The 19,259-nt window shown below is 40.1% G+C and overlaps 1 protein-coding gene across 2 annotated transcripts in view; it reads left to right on the top strand.

Moving 5' to 3' along the window:
- The first annotated feature begins 4,040 nt into the window (after positions 1 to 4,040).
- The window catches only part of SOCS5 (suppressor of cytokine signaling 5), a 64,134-nt gene continuing 48,915 nt past the window's right edge, over positions 4,041 to 19,259 (top strand). The window contains exon 1 of one of the 2 annotated variants that reach the window (XM_016948481.3): positions 4,041 to 4,246. The gene's annotated coding sequence lies outside the window, so the exon portion shown is untranslated. Of the gene's footprint in view, positions 4,247 to 4,333; positions 4,585 to 19,259 lie in introns of those variants that run through there. The other variant, XM_016948480.3, reaches the window with a different exon arrangement.

Genomic DNA, 19,259 nt, shown 5'->3' with positions numbered 1-19,259 from the left:
GCTGGAGATCTAAATTTTAGAGTCGTCAAAATACAAGTTTTATTAAAATTCCTACTGTAAACGGGCACAAGGAAACTTTGCGGTGTAATGCAAATATTCTATTTCTTGATTATGGTAGTAGTTACAGGGTTATGTATGTCTCAAAACAGATTAAACTGGTACACTTAGAACGTGTCTATTTTACTGAAACTTAAATCCCTTAGAAAACCCCACTAAAATTAGTAGAAGTAAACTGCCTTGTACAACATGTAAGAACTGAATAGTTTAAAAATTGACAAACATTAAACTATTTAAAGATGAAATTAACTACTTAAGTTATATAGTTAACTAAGTTTAAATTAGCTATATAACTATTTAAGGGGAAATTGTTCTACACACATCAGTTAAAAACAAGTGATTGGCAGCAAAGAAAGTTGCCATGGTTTCAGTTGCTTCAGAAGCCACTGCTAGATGTGCCAGTTTATTGGCCATTGGGGGATCCCTCCATTCAAAGACCTATTCCCTCCCCAAACCACCTGCCTCCACCCTGAGCACACTCTTCCTCAGCCTGTGCCTGCCAACTCAGTGCCACATGGGTTGGCTTCCCCATTTGGTGTGGCTGAGACAACAAAAGTACTTGAAGAATACAATGTGACTCATCGCTGAACAAGAAATGTTTCCTTATTGATTAATTTTAGGCTTATGGCCAATTTGGCCTTCTCATTTGGCATAAATCCCTCAGCATCACTTATGAACTGTCCTTTCAATGCTCAGCTTAAACTCTATTTTGTACAAGAAACCATTTTTACTTTGATAGAAAGAGGTAACAGAAATCTGTTACCTCTATTCAGCTACCAGTATGGACATATCCACTATGAGTATACAATCATCAAACTTATATAAGTATGTTGGCATCTTGGTTCCATCACTTACTAAGTCTTTGTGACCTTGAAGAAAATGGGGATAATGAAACCTACCTTGCAGGGTGGTATGAATTAAGTCAGATAGTATACGTGAAAATGCCAGTGGCAGCATTGAGTAGGTGCTCAATACATGGCAAATTTCTTGTCAAACCTGACTATCCTTTCCTAAATATTTAGTCTCTTAAGTTTCTTGAACGTGAAAGCACTCTTTTCTTTGCTTTGTACTTTCACCCTAATACAGTGGGATATATTCTCAGGAGTAATTGTGGAATGATGTTTACAAAGCTAGCAGGTCAAGGATAAAATTGAAGAAGATTTATGCAATAAATAGGTGGATGAGGAGAGATCATTCTTAGGGAATGAAAAAAAGGAATTTGATTCAGAGGCGGTGGCAAAGGTCTTTCTTTACATTTCCTCTTTCCATTCATTTACAATTTTATTTTGCCAAAAAGAGGGGACAGAAAGTCTAATCTTGATGAGTGTGAAGCTGCAGGATGATGTGCCAATACACCTGGTATTGGCTCATGCCAGCTGGGAAAGGAGCTTGGCTTCTCAGTGTTTTACTACTGTGGTTTCCTGGGCTGGGCAGCTGGGTGCCTAATAATGATAAAAACCATAATACTTCATAATTACGTACTGCCGTTTGCCAGAACTTGGATTTAATTATAATGACTATGACAGAACTGGCAACATCTTGCTCCCTATTGGGGTGCAATACCCAAGGGCCTGGAAATACAAAGTGAAGTGGCAACTGCACCCTTCTCCTGCAGGGCCTATCCTGGCAGTTCACCCAGGGTTCTCTGAGTTTGAAGCTCATCATCAGAAACAAAGAGTACTTTTAAATTGCTTGCATGTACTTGACACTGTCAAGTAAAGTAGCGTTTATGAAGCAACTACTGCCACACATGGGGCACAGGATCATGGAGTCCCAGGCCCGGAAGGGACCAAAACAGGTGACATCATTCATAATTCTGTCCCCTGCCCTCAGGCATCACCGCCACTACACTCAAGTAGGCGAGTTCACTGACCTTTTCATTCTGATTTGGGCTGGAGATACTTTTGTGGTAGCCTGTTTCAGGTGTCAGGGGGCTCACCAATTCATTCAACACTCATTTTGTGAGCACCTATTCTGAGCTAAGGCACTGTGGGGGCACAAAGATGTGTAAGATATAATCCTTGACCTCAAATAGCTTATCATCTAGTTGAGGGATTTGTATTCAGGTAGCTGTAATATAAAAATATAAAGATAGAGGAAAGTCCTGGCTGATGAAAGGGCATGGAATCAACACACTAAGTGAAAGGATCAAGGCAATTTCTTCTTGGAGAGTAAGAAGAAAGCAGAAGGAAGGGGGAATGGACATCAGTGAAGAGCTGAGCAACAACTTGGGAAGTTCTTATCGGTTTCCCTGCTTTATTGTCTTCATAATACTTATCATTCCCTGAATTATCTCATTTATTTACTAATGTACTTTTACCATTTGTCTTGTCCCACTCAGGAACTTTGTCTGTTTTGTTCACCACTACATCCTGAGCATCTCAAACAATGCCTGGTGCATAGTAAGGTGCTCAGTTAAGTACTGGCCTAATAAATAAATGATGCAGGTGAGGCAGTGGCAGTGGCAGTGGCAGTAGAAGTGAACAGGAGAAAGCATTTAGTAAATATTACCAACACGATAAAGTTAGAAGAGGTAGGGAGATGTTAGAGCAGTGAGGAAGTGGCATGAAAGGTTACTTCAAGGTTCCTGGCTTGGGCAAATAAGTGGATGGTTGTTATCATCAAAAAAAGATAAGGAACAGATGAGAAGGAGGAGCAGGTTTTGTGAACCTCAGAGGGTATATGAGGTCCCATGTGGAGACATCATGGCTTGCAAGTGCAGATGCCCAAGAGGCACTTATACCTGCAGATCTGGACGTCGTTAAACATACATTCAGCTGTTGAGCCATCAGAATGGTCAGATCACCCAGTGGGCAGAGAGAGAAACGACTGCATGCCCACTAAGTAGAGGACTGAGGGTCAGATCCTTGGGCGTAGAGTCAACAGAGAACAGATTTAGAAAGGCTAACTGAACAGAAAGACAATCTGAGGGTTTAGGGTGTTAGAAAAGTGGGCTGAGGGGTACATCAGGGAAGAGAAAAAGGCTTCATGTAGTCCACAAAATCCACCGCAGGAGACCAAGCAGGATGAATACAAATCGACCTTTGAACCCGGTCATACGGGTGTCACTGCGAGCCTTAACAGAAGCACTTTTTAGTGGATTAGTTGGGAGAATAACTTAGCCAGTACTTGACGGATGAATTGAAATAAAGGATGAGAGCTAGACAGTCTCACAGGAGAGCTTTTTGGTTTATTAAGTTGAGGCGCTGGAACATGATCAAGGTTATGTCTAACACTTAAGAAGTGACCGGTAAGTTTGTGAACGACGACAAGGTTTATAAAACGCTAGTGGGGCCGGGCATGGTGGTTCACGCCTGTAACCCCAGCACTTTGGGAGGGGAGGCCGGGGTAGGAGGATCCCTGGAACCCAGGAGTTCGAGATTAGCTTGCGCAACACAGGAAGACACTGTCTACCAAAAAAAAAAAAAAAAAAAAAAAAAAAAAAGCCAGCGGGAAGAGCCCTTGCAGGCGTGAACTATGCTTCTCTTCCTCCACCCTTTCAGCCATTTCGAGGGAGTGGGCCCTTCCATATAAAATGCAGACAAAACGACGGAGACCGACACCCCTCCCTCCGATTTGTGAGTCATTTTTGTGGCAGCTAGGGGCGGGGATGGGAATACTTGAATTGCAGGAGGTGCCCGGTTTCCCGTGGATCTTGGAACTTGCTAACTGGGTGCTCCATGCTGAAGGGCGCTAGGGAGACTCATTCACATTTTCCTACTCGGCACTCACGCCCTCCATTCAGCACTTTCCTCTCCTTCTCCCTAAGACTTGAAACCAGGGACAAAGCTTTCCCCCCACTCCTACTTCAGGTTCACCTTCCACCCACAAGCCCATCGCTTGCCCTTCTCCGACCACGTGACACTCCCCCTCAATCCCCGAGACTCCCCGCCGTCGACCCCTCCCTTCGGGCCGCAGCCCGCTTTACCCCGCCTCTCAGGTCCACGTGACCGCCTCTCTCCCACCTGACTGGCTCCTCCCTTTCCCCGGCCGGACACGGCGGCCGTCGCAGCTGCCAGACTCCAAAATGGCAGCCGCGCAGAGCGCGCACCCAAGCGGCCGGACCTCCCCGACTCCCGGGCCGCCCCCGTCTCGCGCCCTGCCTCCCTCCTTCGGCCTTCACCTACCCGCCTCCGGATTGGCCGCTAGGAATCCCGCCCCTCTAAAGCCCTGCCTGCTATTGGTCACGGTAGGCTGCCCTTCAGAGAGGCGTGCCCCTGCCCGCCCCCCGTCCCCCGCCCCGGGAGGTATTTTCCATTCTGGTGGGGGTTGGGGGGAGGGGGGAGGGGAAACGGGTGAAGAGGGGGAGGCGGCAGGGAAGGGGGTGGGGGCCTGGCGGGGGCATCCGGCGGAGCTGGGGTCCCCGGGCTCCGTCCGGAGGAAGCGACGCTGCGCTCGCTGGGCAGTCGGAGGGGACGGGACGCACCGGAGGGCAGGCGGACTCGCCCTGTCGGTGACTGAGCCGTCCAGGCCCGTCCTGCCTGGCCGCAGGTGCCCTGGATGAGGCCGCCCCGCGCGCCCCAAACGGTGAGTGTCCCCGCGGTCGCGCCCGGCCCGCCGCCTGCTCCCCGGCCCCCGCGCCGTCGTCCGCGGCCGCCTCTCGGTGCCCCAGTGCCCGCGCCCGGCGCATTCCGCCCCCGGCTGTCGCCCCCGCACCCCGGCGGAGGCAGCGCCGGCCTCTGGCTGGGATGGGCTGGCCGGGAAAAGGACTGCTAGCCCGGGCCGCGAGCCCCGTGCAGACCACGCCGCTCACAGTGGGAGCTTGCGCTTAGTAGGCTCTCGATGCATTTCTGTGGAATTGTTTTTCTGGTTGGAGGAACGTGGGGTTCCTAAGGGGAAGGGGGTCGTCCGGGGCCAGTAGGAGGGCATCCGTGATCGGGGTCGTGGTGGGTCGCGGGGAGGCCACCGGAGACTGAAGCAGTTACACAGGCTGCAGAGAAGGGGCACCGACCAAGTCACTTGGGGCTCCAAGAGCCCGATCTGGGGGTCTTCAAGGTCGAGGAGAAAAGATCCTCTTGGGGATGAGGGAGGGAACCAATGAGTACATATGTGGGAAATGAATTGAGTGCCCCGGGAGGTTTAACTAACCAAGGTGGGTAAGGGATGCGGAGGCGGGAGCTGGAAGACCCCTCTGCAACTTCTTGGGCTCCTAAGAGCCTTTGATGTGGGGTCTGGGCATCCGAGTAGCAGAAGCGGAGTGATTTTTGTGGAGAGGGAATTGCATTTAAAGAAGGATGCTAAAAAAACAGTGTAAATACATCTTGGTTTGGTTCCGAACTTTGAAAGGCTTGAGGGATTGGAGTCACGAAATTTTGACATTTTCTTGTGGCATTCCAACTAAAAAGTGCTTGGCTGCTGGACTTTGTCAGTTATCTTTTATTGAAAAATATATGTGTATGTTTGATGGTATTCTATCAGTCACAAGTTTTTCTGGAAATTATCATAACTACACCTTGAAATTCTTGTAGCAACCTCTCTATCCATAGTGGTGGCTTACTTCTTCCCTACTTAACGTTTAGAATGGATTGTGCTATTATGTACTACTGACTTTTATTCTAGAACACTAATAAGTAATTCACATTCTTTCTTTTCCTTACTTTCGTTTCTCTACAAGATCATGCAAAATTGAACTACGGATTCTATATAAGTTTTAAAATATTTTAACTTGTGTTGACTGGGAAGGAGGTGGTAAGCTAGCAGCTCTATTAAGCAATACTAAAATCAGGTTGAGTTTCTTAACAATTGGTAATCTTAATGTCAGTTGTTTAGTTTAATTTTAATAATTTTTCCTTTATATAGCACTCTTGAGAACATAGAAAATGCACACCGGGTTTAGGCAGTGGTGGTCTCCAGAGTGCACCTCCATGGCAGTCCGTGGCGGTTCTTCATTTCACTGAGATCTTTAATCTTATGAATATTTTCTTAATTTTATGTATGTTAGTAATTTTTTACATTTGTAGAGTACTTTACGGTTTACAAAATGAAAGCTGATTAGTACTTAAACATATTTTGGAAAAATTTGTATATCATATTTTGGCCCTTTTATCCATCAGAGAAAACATTTCTGCAAAAAGGTGTTAATATTTTCAGTTGGCACCTTCTTAGTTCTTGAATAACTAATGGATAATTATATATATTTTCTCCTTATTGTCCTTGAATTTTACTATTCGTCCTCAGGGAGAATGTACTGGCTTACAAAACAGTAGCCTAAAATATTGAAACCTAACACCTTTTAACATTATAATAGCTTCTACATTATTCACCTTGAGAATCATCTATGGCAAACCAGTGATTAGGGAAGCTTTCCCCTATCACCTTTGTTTAGATTGGGCTGTTTTCTCCTTTTGTAGAACTAAGGAAAAGTAAGACTCACTGGCTGTGAAGTAGTAGTAATAGCTAAACAGAATGAGAATGGGAGGCTTGGAAAAAAGATGTATGTGTATGAGTCACGTTTCTTCTAGAGCTGGAAGGGTAGACCATGGAGATGATATTTTGCAGATTAGGAAACCAAGGCCCAGAGCAGTTGAAGGGATTAAATTGCTATTTAATGGTGGGGCCAGGATTGGTGGGCAGGTCTGTGGACTCCAGTCCAGAGATTGCTTTATCACTTTCACACTGTTTATTTCTAAAGCATTCTCGTGCCAACTGTTAATGGTTTTTGGATTATTTGTGATTTGTTCCCTTCTAAGGATGAAGAAGTTTGAGTTGACTACTTTTATCCATGAAATTTTGTAAAACTGGGTGAGCTTTTATTTAAAAGTTTAAAACAATATGCTGCATTGTTAGCGTTAGTGCTGATAGTTCCCTGTCATTGGAAAGAGACAAACTGTCGTTTAGATGAAAATATTAAATGAATGCCCTAGAGTAGTTTAGCATTCTATAATTTTTATGCTAAAATTAATTGCTTAAAAGATTTTCAAAATTCAGAAGGCTTCTATATTTTGAAAGTAAATTATGTGAAAATTATTATTTTCAGTTAGTGTGGCGGTTTTGTTAAAATGGGTTTAGTACCTTTAAAAAGAGAGTAGAATTACATGATCATTATGAATACATCATTCCTATCATAGTTGTAATAGAGAAAGACAGGATTTGTATCCTAGCCCCTTCACATGATCTTAGGCAAGTGATTTAACCACTGTGTACCTGAGTTTACTCATTTGTAAAGGGAGGGTATTAAAAGTACCTACCTCACAGCATAGTGGTGAGGTTTAACTGTGCCTACCTACTACATAGAAAGGGTACAGCAAATATTAGACATTATTCTCTGTGGTTCGTTAGATGTAAGCAGGCAGTTGTGTGCCCATTTATTTCCTTGCTGTACACGCACTTTCAAGTTACAAAAATTCCTAGAAAAATGCACGATCAAATCATACTCTTCGGTAAGGGGGTACTTGGTACAAATGATGCTCTGATTTTTGGTATTGCTCTCCTTCCTCTGCTTACCTTGGACCTTTAATTAGGTCGCATATCAAATTAGAGTGAATGTGTTACTGTTTCTGAATGTCATTGGGAGATCCTTGTTGCAGTTTCATTATTCTAGAACAAAAATATTAATAATTGATTTGCAGATATTCTAGTGAAAATACAGTACTAGAGTACTAGAGACCTGCTGGGTACACTTAGGTGAGGAAGTCAGGAATTTATAAGGTCTATTATTGATCTCAGCTCTTCTCTGCCAGTGGAACTGTGGGAAAATCATTGAACCCTGTTTTCTATTAAACGAATATTTTGATGACTTCATTCATTAAGCTGTGAGATTTTAGTGATAAAATGTGTGTGACTCCAATTTTATAACATATGGTTCTTTTTAATTTGCTGTAACCCAGGTCCAACTAGTGTCATGACCATGTGTTTTAGCAAATGTTTTTGACGGTGACAGTTTGAGTTATAAGTTATCTCAGAATCCTTCTTAATGGTGTATCACTTAAAGAATGGTGAATTTCTCTTGGTGTTCTGTGGTTCTGCCTTCTCAGGTTTTTCTGTTGCTTTTGTAACAGCCCTTCTTCCATTTGTGGTCCTTTCAACTTTGATTCTCATGCATCGTTGTGGTCTTTCCTTAAGCATCTTTGCCTTCTGTCACAATATGTAACTTCTTATCTGTCATGCAAGAGCTCTATTTTAATGACTATGTTTTAACATTCATTTTCATTATTTTTTCAATGTATCTCACATAATGTCTTTTAATTGCCCTTATTTGTAGAGTTTCATTGAAGTGAGTATTTTACAGGTGAGGGATTAAAATTAGAAACAAGCTATAGCTCGAAAGCAATGTTACTGTACTAGTAATAGTCTTGCTATTGTTTTAGATCTCAGGCAGGCATGCTGTTGGTGGTACTTCAGATGATAAATACCTGGGCCAGCTCTTGAGTCCAAAGTGATGCTAGCAGGGCTAAGAAAGCCACATGTAGCCATCACCAGTTTTCACAGTTTTTTTTTTTTTTCACTGATACAGAATTTTAGTGTTTGAAGAGTGACCAATTTCTAATATTCTTTTGGTTAACTCTCATAATAAGGATTATGAAGTTACCACAATTTATTGGACATTTATTGCCTTCATGACATACTTTTAGGAATTTCATAGGTACTTTCTTCAAGTCTATTACATAATCTAATCATGTGAATAAATTAGTTAAATATGGTTTTAGAAGGCATGTCATGTTAAAATATAACCAACCATTGCTCATTTTTTCATTAGGTTGGAGTTTTCTTTATACATTTAAAGATAATTATGCCATTGTGAATGGACTGTTATTCATATTTAAAATTCATGGTTATGTGAACTGAGTAGGTGTAGACTGTACAAATTACTTTCTTAGTTTCAGTGCAGTTGTTAGAGAATGAAAGAGGGAAAATATGAATTATTTGCATTGTCCATCTTAACAAATTCTTCATCTGAGTCAGCCAGCTATCCTACTTTCAAGGGGAGCGGGGAGGGCTTTTGAATCTGGTTAGAGCAGAAGTAATCTTGAAAGGGTAATTAGGCTGGATTGTTGACTCATGTTAATATTGGATAAATTTGCATCTTAGTGACCTGAAAATTAGTTGCCTGCCTTTACATGTAGGTGAAAAATTGTAGGGAATGATTTCAGAGAGACCATACTGTATTATGAAATATAATATAGCAAGAATATATTTTCACAGATTCATATGCTGCTTAACACCAAAATTAAATTTACCTTACTCTGATGAGCTTTCATACAGTAATCTTTTTATCAAAGCTAGTAAGAGGAAGCAGTGATGAAGATAATTTTTTTAAAATTGTATTTGAAATGGGCTTATGTGCTCTGGGATTGTCTTTAAATTGACTTCCTTATTTTATTTGAAGATGACCATAAACAGGAACAATGTCCAGTCTTCCTATTCTGAGCAGTATCCTTGAGTTAGAAGTATTTCAAGCAATTTAAAAGGGTGGAAGCTTATTTAAATAATAGATATAGGGAAAATGGAACAATGAGAACTCGAATGATGGAATGGAAATGATACGGGAACTGCAGGTTAGACCTGCATAGATGGTAGGTAGTTGGAGGAAGGGGAGTTAGGATGAGAATCGGAGGCTGGGTAGAGAAAAGTGTTGAGGTAAACTGAATTTTGTAGGAATTTAGCCCTAGTGTAAATCCTGAATACCACAGGTTGGCACGTCTTTGTATCAGGATGTAATACTATTATGTACTGTATACAGTTTGCTTTTCGGTGGTGGTTCCTGGCTCAACACAGGTCCTGTAAGCCTCATCATTTCTTAAGTGACTAGAGCAGAAAGAATATCTTTTGTTGAAGTAGTTGGCCTCTTATCCTTGGTTCCTGAAGCAGCTCTGAAACAGCTTCTGAGCAATAAAGGTGAAAGATAGTCTTTTGTTATTTACAACAAGCCCTTTCAAACACACCTGGGCATATGTTAATGAGGCTATTTTTGGAAAGTCCCTAGGTAAGCACTGGTTGGAGGTGTTGATACTCCAGGGAAATCAGCATTGGGCTCTGAGGGTTGGCTCTTTCAACTCCACCTCCCAACCACTGGGGAGAAGAGAAGGGCCAGACATTTAGGGGCTTCCAGGAAGGTGAACAAGAACACATCCATGTGTTGGGAAGATGGCACAGTCCAACACCATGGGGACAGAAGTTCCTGCACTTCAGACCTTGCTGTAATTGTCACTATTTCCGACTGTTTATTTGTATCCTTAAAATATGTTTTGTAATAACCAGCAAAAGTGTTTTAAAACACTTTTACTTACTTTACAGTGTTTCCCTGAGTTCTGTGAGCTGCTCTAGCAAATTAATCAAACTCAAGCAGAGGGCTGTAGGAACCCCAGTTTATAGCCGGTTGGTCAGAAGCACAGGTAAAATAATTGAGCTTGGGATTGGCATCAGAAGTGGGGCTCAGTCTTTTGGGTCTGGGTCCTCAACCTGTGCAATCTCACGCTGTCTCTAGGTGTAGCTGGTGTCAGAATTGGTTTGAATTAGAGGACAGCCAGTTGGTAGCTGCTTTAGAATTGATTACTTGCTTTTCGGTAGAGAGAAATCCCTACACATATGTTTTGAGGTCACAAAAGTCTTCTGTGTTGATTGTTGAAGGACAGTGTGAAGAAACTGAGTTTGTTTTTTCCTAGATTACCAGACAGGAAAGCGTCTGAAATATGCTTCACGCTAAAGGATAAACCCACTGAATGTTAAATATAATCTGTTAAGGAGAAGCTCAAGCACTTTCTTATGGGTTAAAATATGCATGTGGCCAAAGGGGAGCTCATTTATCTAATTATTTAGTTTTTGACATTGGCTATTTACATGAGAACAGCAGTCCAACCCCATTATCCTTCAGGTGATCAGTACTGGGATGAGTTTTATTTAACATTTTTATAAATGATTTAAAAGACGGACTGGCAGTGACAGTTGCCAGATTTGCAGCTGACTCCATGTGCTGTTCCAGGTAGTTAAAAGCCAAGCCAGCAAGGAGAAGCTACAGGAATATCCTCTGATGAGTTTTCATGTGTCACAGAACAAGATAATGCATTTAGGGGAAGATATTCCAAATTATATTTATAGGACCTGAATTGTGACCCAGGAAGGGGATCCAGAAGTTATGTAGATGACTTCCTTGAAGGCATTTATTGTGGTTGTTGCCGGGCCAGAAAGTCCAAGAATATGTTAAACATTGTTGGGCATGGTTCTGAAAACAAAAATGATGTTATATAAAAATAATAAAGGGGTTATCATATTTTGACTGTTTATTATGTTCCAGGCTAAGTGATTTATTATGACTGCTCTTTCATTTAATTCTCTTAGTTCAGAAAGGTAGGTGGCATTATCCCATTTTATAGAAGAGCAAGTATGACACGGGAAGGTTAAGTGACTTTCCCAAGTCAGCCCATGTGTGGTAGAGTTGGGACTAATGTGCTAGTCTTTTGATTGTTAATCCTAGACATTTCCCAGGATATTAGGAGGCAGCACTTAAAACTTGTAATAATTTAATTTAGGGTTTGTGAAGTGCTCTTTTACTCTTTGCTATGGTCGGCTTTGGTTGTCATTTTACCACAAGGATGGTATCTAAATACTTTGAGAGGATTTAGAGACATTCCTTAAATTCTTGATTTTTAAGGAAAGCTAGGAATGTCTTGGTGTACAGTTTTAGTCACCTCTGGTGACCCCTGACATTTCTCCCCTTGACTTTATAAAATGCTGAATGGTTACATTAATAAAAGGAACATTAATTAACAAGGAAAATATTGTTTAATAGAAAAGTCACCAGAATAGGAGTCCAGAGACCTGGATTGTTCTAGTGGTATAAAGTAGTAATGTGAAAAACATTAGGATGGCATGGAAATAAGCATAACATTCTTCTTGCCCTGGAGGTAGAGGAAAGCTTGAACTGTCTTGAGAGATCAGCCGGTGAAGAGGGGTTGTGGATTGCAGGCAGAGGGAATAGCAGTATATTAGATGAGTCACTGAACTTCTTTGAACTTCAGTTTCCTCAAAATTGAGATAAAATATAAGAAAGTACCAACGGCAGCATTTGATTTTGGAGTCTCAGAGTAAGATTATAAGGATCAAGTGAGTAAGTATATGTAAAAATGCTTTAAAAATTTTTAAATGCTGTACAAATGAGGATGGAGGAATACTGATGTTCCTTTGAAGAGTGGACAAAGAGGATGCAGTGAAAATTTAGGTGGCAGGACTAGCACAGAAGGTAGAGGAGGAGAAGTGGGGAAGGGAGGTGTTAAAGATGAGAGGAAAAGGACAAATGTGGAGAAAGTTGAATTATGGTTCTCTTTGTGCCTGTCAGTCAAAAGGTAGGTATTACATCTATAACGGAAGAATTTTAACATCAATTTACTGTAAAGTGGAAGCTCAGGAGATAGTTGAAACGTTTTAATCATTTTCATTTAGTCTATATTGTCCATGTTAATAAGGCTATGAAAATAAGCTAATTGAGAGTTGGTGTGTTGTCTGATTGTTTCTTCACTCATTACTTCTGTATAGGTTTAGCTAATGATTGTAAATAGTATAAGAGCGCTCATAAAATGAAATAAGCTGGACTGAGTTACTATTTATTGTAGATGATTAGAAATGAAAGGACATAGAGTGTTTAAGGAGGAAGATGCTATTTGATTTTTCTAAACTAGTGCAAAAGAAAATTAGGAAATCAGACTAGGACCGAGGCAGGAGGGGAACAAATTGTGAAGGGTTTTGTATGTAGCCATATAGGAGTTTGGATTTTTATTTAGTTTTATAGATGGGAAGTAACACAAACACTTTTGTGTTTTAGAAAATTGTCATAAAGAGAATAGTCTGGAGGAGAAAAGATTGGAGACATTTACCAAATAATTACTGAGCAAATACAAATGCTCCTCGACTTACAATGGGGTTAGTCCTGATAAACCCATCCTAAGTTGAAAATATCATTATGTCAGAAATGCATTTAATATGCCAAACCTACCAAACAACATAGCTTAGCCTAGCCTACCTTAAATGTGCTCAGAGCACTTGCATTAGCCTATAGTTGGGCAAAATCATCTAACACGAAGTCTGTTTTATAATAAAGTGTTGAATATCTTATATAATTTAATGAATACTGTACTGAAAATGAAAAATAGAATGGTTGTGAGTTTAACCAAATTGTAAGTCAGAGACTGTTTGTAATACACATGGCAAGGTGAGTGAATGAAGCAATTCTCTTTGGCTTGTGGTAGATAGATGACAGTCAAGGATGACATTTAAGGCTCTGCTCTAGTTCAAGAAAGAGACTAATTATATGATGGTCTGAATTAAGGAATTTGTAGTGGGGTTGGAAACAAGAGCACTGCTGATTTCAGAGATACTTAAAAGTTTGAGTCCTCCAGATTTTGTTAATGTTAGAAGGTGTTAGAAGTTGAGTATGAGTCTAAGGTTCCTGGCTTGGCAATAGAATAATATATGCAAGTTTGGGATAGAGAGAATACTGAGTTTAATTTCAGATAAGTAATAATGCTTTTTAGGTTAGTAATGATACCACAATATCAGTTGGAAATACGGGTCTGGATCAGGAGTGTGGTCAGGATTATAGATATGATTTTGGAGGCATATACTTTGTAGCTGAAAATTATGAAAATAGATGAGTAATGCCCATAATATCTAAATGATAATGCGTTCAGAACAGAAAGTAACTGCCATTACTGGTACTTAGTTCAAGAGTTTCATAATATTTACCTATTACCCATTGCCACCCCAAACTCTGTTACAAAAAATGTAGAAAAATATTTGCTGCCAGAAAGCCAGAAATATTTGAGTGTCCTTGAAACACTGTACCAGTTGGGATCTTTCTTCCTGCCTTCGGAATCCTGGCTAGCCATCCAGTACAACACAGGATTCTTAGGCAAATGCACTTCCTTATCCCTCAATTAGAGTTTCTTTTTGGAATCCATGTTTGCTTCTTTGGGCTGGTGAAGTGGTCTCTGAACAGATACTGAATCCTGAAGCCTTTTTTTTGAGATAGGGTCTTGCTCTGTTGCCAGGCTGGTATGCAGTGGTGCCATCTCGGCTCACTGCAACCTCCACCTCCCAGGTTCAACAGATTCTCCTGCCTCAGCCTCCCAAGTAGCGGGGACTACAGGCATGCACCACCACGCCTGGCTAATTTTTGTATTTTTAGTAGAGATGGGGTTTCACCGTGTTGGCCAGATGGTCTCAATTTCTTGACCTCGCGATCCGCCCGCCTTGGCCTCCCAAAGTGCTGCGATTACAGGCTTTCACCTTCTTTAGTATGTATTGCAGAGCATCCCTAAGCAACTAGCACTTTGCCTCTTTGCCTCTTTACCTTTCCAGCCCCTTAGAGCAACTCAAAGAGGGAAAAATAAAAACAGCTTGAGAGAAGAGGCTGTAATCTTTTCAGTTCTCCCCCACAGGTTCTGCTTTCTAAGCAAAGGATGGAGTTAATTTGTCATAAAGATGAGGTGTCCAATTTCAGTAAAATAAATGTGTCTGTTAGGAGGAAGATCTTCAAGTGCTGAAGGGAATTTGGAAAGAATCTGACTTAGGTGGTGTTTAGCACTTAGTCGAAAAGATGAGTTTTGGGTTCGGTTTTAAAGGAGGTAGAAAGACAAGGCTGTGCAGAGAAAAGTAGGAATAACACTATTAAGAGTTGGGAAAAACAGTACCAAGAAAGTAACAGAACATTAAGGGTGGAGCAGCAGGGGGAAGTGAAGGACCTGGTGAACAAGATTTCCTATCTAAAATGCCTATTTTGAGTTGGGATTAATGAGAAATTTGGGTAGTTAGATGATTGAAGACTAAAATTTGGAATTGCAACTCCCTAAAGCACTGAGTAGAAAATTGAACATGAACAGAGGATACTATAACATAATTTAAATAGCAATTTAGGACTTCAGTGACAACTGTTATAGTTTATGATGTTTGTAGCACTGATTACTTAATTTACATACTATTTTAAAATCCCTTGTATCTTTTTGTTTTCTCCTTACATACTTCTATAACAGCAATTCTTAAACTTTCCTGGACATGAGAATTACCTGGGGCTCTTTTTTAAAATACAGATTTCCAGTCTCCACCCCCCATGCTTGAATTCTGGTTCAGTAAAAGTTAAGGCAAGGGTTCAAGTGATTCTGATATATGTGGTCCTCAGACCAAAGTTTAGGAGATACTGTTCTAGAGGGTGGGCAAAGAGTAAGGAGATAGAATTTCAGTTTTTGGTGGTTGTTTTCCTTTATTTTGTTTATTTATTTATTTATTTTTTATGTAGCATCTCGCTCTGTTGCCCAGGCTGGAGTGCAGTGGCGCAATCTCGGCTCACTGCAACCTGCACCTCCCAGGTTCAAGCAATTCTCCTGCCTCAGCCTCCTGAGTAGCTGGGATTACAGGTGTGTGCCACCACCCCCAGCTAATTTTTTTATTTTTAGTAGAGATGGGGTTTCACCATGTTGGTTAGGCTGGTCTCAAACTGCTGACCTCGTGATCCACCCGCCTCAGCCTCCCAAAGTGTTGGGATTACAGGTGTGAGCCGCAGTGCCTGGCCTCCTTTAATTTTTTTTAAAAAGTGGAAGTGTAATTTACATATAGTGAAATACACAGATATTAAGTGTATGTACAGTTCCATACACCAAATATCTTTAATAACCTTAAGAAATTTAAATGTCCACTTGTGAAAAAAAACTCTAAGCAAACTAAATATAGAAGAGAACTTCTTCAGTCTGATAAAGGGCATCTATTAAAAACCTATAGCTAACATCATATTCAGTGGTGAAAGACTGAGTTCTTTCTACACTAAAAAAGAAAATTTAAAGATCTAAATAGGGATATACCAGGTTCAAGATGTACCTAAGTTCAAGATTAGTTATGACAATTAATACATCTTTGTAATTTATGATTTCTGTCATCCAGAAAGAGCCCCTGTGCTCTCTTCCCATTGAGTCCTTGCTGTTTCTCCTTTTCCGTGGCTGCAGTCACTGTTCTGATTTATTTCACTGAAGATTAACTTTGTTCTAGAATTTTTTATAAATGGAGTCATGCAGTATGTACTCTTTTGAGTCTGGCTTCTTTTTATCAGCATGTTTTTGAGGTTCGTCCATGTTACATATAATAATTGTTCCTTTTAGTTGTAGAGTAGTATTCCATTATATGAATATTATTATTGTGGGAAAGATTGTTTCCAGTTTTCAACTGTTAATGAATAAAGCTACCATGAACATTCTTGTATAAGTCTTTTTGTGACACGTTTTCTTTTCTCTTGGGTCAATACATGAAGTGGAATTGCTGGGTTTTAAAATAGGTCTATGTTTAGCATTATGAGAAACTTGCAGAACAATTTAATTTCTGAGATAGTTTTACCATTTTACGTTCCCACTAGCAATCTGTGAGAGTTCTGTTTCTTATTATCATCAATATTTGGTTTAGTCATCTTACTGGGATATCTCATTGTGGTTTGAATTTGCATTTTCCTTGTGACTATCGATGTCATGCATTTTGTCATGTGCTTATAGGCTATTTTGCATATCATCCTTAGTGATATGTCTGTTCAAGGCATTAACCAGTTACCAATTTTATGTCATTTTACTGTTAAGTTTTAGGATTTGTATACTAATTGGATGCAACTTCTTTGACACATAAATGTGTTAGAGATTTTTCTCCCAGTCTGTGGCTTGACTGTTCATTGTTTTGGTGGCATCTTTCGATGAACAAAAGTTTTGAATTTAGTGGTCTATTTTATCAATATTTCCTCTTATGCTAGTGTTTTTCTGGGTCCTGTCTAAGAATCTTTGCCACCCCCACAGTTGTGAAGATATTATCCTGTTTTCTTCCAGATGCTTTATAGTGATAATTTTTGTGTATTGAGGCTGAGTTATTGGTTAAGATTAGATTTTTGCCCCCATATAGATAGCTAATTTTTCCAACACAGTATACTTTCCTTTCCCCATTAATTGCTTTGGCACCTTGTTAAAGCGCAGTTAATGGAGTAAGTGTGGATCTGTCTCTAAACTCTATTCTGTTCATCTGTTTGTCTTTCTGCCGCTATGACACTGTCTTGATTTACCATAGCATTAAGTCTTGAAATAAGGTAATAGAACTTCTCCAGTTTAGTTCTTATTTTTCAAGATTGTTTAGACTTTTTTTAGGTATTGTACATTTCCACATAAATTTTGTAATCAGCTTATCAATATCTACAAAAAAGGCTTTTGGAATTTTTATTAGGGTTGCATTTGAATCTAAGAATTGGAGAAAATTAACATCTTAACATGAACATAATATAGCTCTATTTAGATCTTCTTTTTTAGTGTCGAGAGAACTCTTTCACCATTGTATATGTTAGCTATACATTTTTCATAGATGCCCTTTATCAGATTGAAGAAGTTCTCTTTGCTTAGAGCTTTTTTTTTTTCTCACAAGTGGATGTTTAGCTTTTTTTTTTTTTTTTTTTGAGACACAGTCTCGCTCTGTTGCCCAGGCTGGAGTGCAGTGGCGCTATCTTGGCTCACTGCAACCCCCGCCTCCTGGGTTCAAGCGATTCTTCTGCCTCAGCCTCCCAAGTAGCTGGGACTATAGGCGCGTGCCACCATGCCCAGATAATTTTTGTATTTTTAGTAAAGACAGGGTTTCACCATATTGGCCAGGCTGGTCTCGAATTCCTGACCTCGTGATCCACCTGCCTCGGCCTCCCAAAGTGCTGGGATTACAGGCGTGAGCCACTGCGCCCGGCCTGTTCAGCTTTCTTAAAAAATGAGTCTGCACTATTGAGACGCTTATGTGGTATTTCTTCTTTATTCTATTAAGATGGTGAATTACATTGATTGGTATTTGATTATTAAACCAACCTTGCATTCTTGAGATAAACTTGGTTGAGATGTATTGTCGTTTTTTTGTTTTTGTTTTTGCTTTTTGTTTTGTTTCCTCTAGATTCAATGAGGGATTATTCTTGGTCTATAGTTTTTTGTTTGTTTTGGTATCAGAGTTATGCTGACTTTTTTTATGAATTAGGAGGTGTTTCCTCTTATTTTGTGGAAGAGTTTGGATAAAATTGATGTTCTTCGTTAAATGTTTGATGGAATTTATCAATGAAGCCATCTGGACCTGTAGTTTTCTTTGTGGAAAGTTCTTAATTAAGGAATTTAATTTATAAAAGAATGAATATAGGCCCAGCATGGTGGCTCATGCCTGTAATCCCAGCATTTTGGGAGACTGAGGTGGAAGGATCACTTGAGCCCAGAAGTTTGAGACCAGCTTGGGCAACATAGGCAGACCCCATCTCTACCAAAAATTTAAAAACTAGCCAGGCCTGGTGGCGCACACCTGTAGTTTCAGCTACTCAGGAGGTTGAGGCAGGAAGATCCTTTGAGCCTGGGAGGTTGAGGCTGCAGTGAGCTGTGATCACGCCACTGCACTCCAGGGTGGGTGACAGAGTGAGTCTCTGGGTCTAAAACAAATGTAAGACTACTCAGATTTTCTTTTTCTTTTTTATGTCTGTTTTGGTAATTTGCGTTTTGGAGAATCTGTTGCATTTATCAGCATGAAAATAAATTATAAATTTTATGAAACAATATTTCCTTTTTATGTCAGTAGGATCTATTCCTTCTTTTAGTCTTGAGATTGGATGTCTTTTCTCCTTTTTTCCCCTTGATTAATCTAACTTGAGAAAGGAATATCAATTTCATAAATCCTTTCAAAGAACCAACTTTTGACATTGCTTTTTCTCTGTGGTTTATCTGTTTTCTGTTTCATGATTTGAGCTCTTTAATTCCTTCCCTTCTCCTTACTTTGGGTTTAATTTGCTCTTTTTTCCCTAGTTTTAAGTGAAAGCTTAGATCATTGATTTTCGAAACTCCTTTTAAAAAACAATTAACATTTAAAGCTTTAAGTTTCCCTGTAAGCATTCTTTAGCTGCATCCCACAGATATTGATATGATTTAATTATTATTCCATTCAAAATATTTTTAAATTCCTCTTGGAATTTATTTGACCCATGGGTTGTTTGAAAGAATGTTTCCAAATAATTTTCAAATATTTGTTATTTTTCAGGTGTCCTTTTGTTACTGTGTTTTCATTTAATGCCGTGGTGATCAGAGAACATACACACTCTTAATAACTTCAACCAATATAAACTTTTTGATTGTTTTATGGCCCAACATATGGTATGTCTTGGTGAACGTTCAATGTATACTTGAAAAGAATGGTTATTTTCCTGTTACTAGGTGGGGTGTTCTGTAGATGCCAATTAGGATAGTCTGATC

The sequence above is a fragment of the Pan troglodytes genome, chromosome 12 (assembly GCF_028858775.2).
Source record: "Pan troglodytes isolate AG18354 chromosome 12, NHGRI_mPanTro3-v2.0_pri, whole genome shotgun sequence".
In the NCBI taxonomy this organism is placed as follows: domain Eukaryota; kingdom Metazoa; phylum Chordata; class Mammalia; order Primates; family Hominidae; genus Pan; species Pan troglodytes.
Note: the sequence above shows the minus strand (reverse complement) of the source record. Positions and strands in the feature narration are given on the sequence as shown.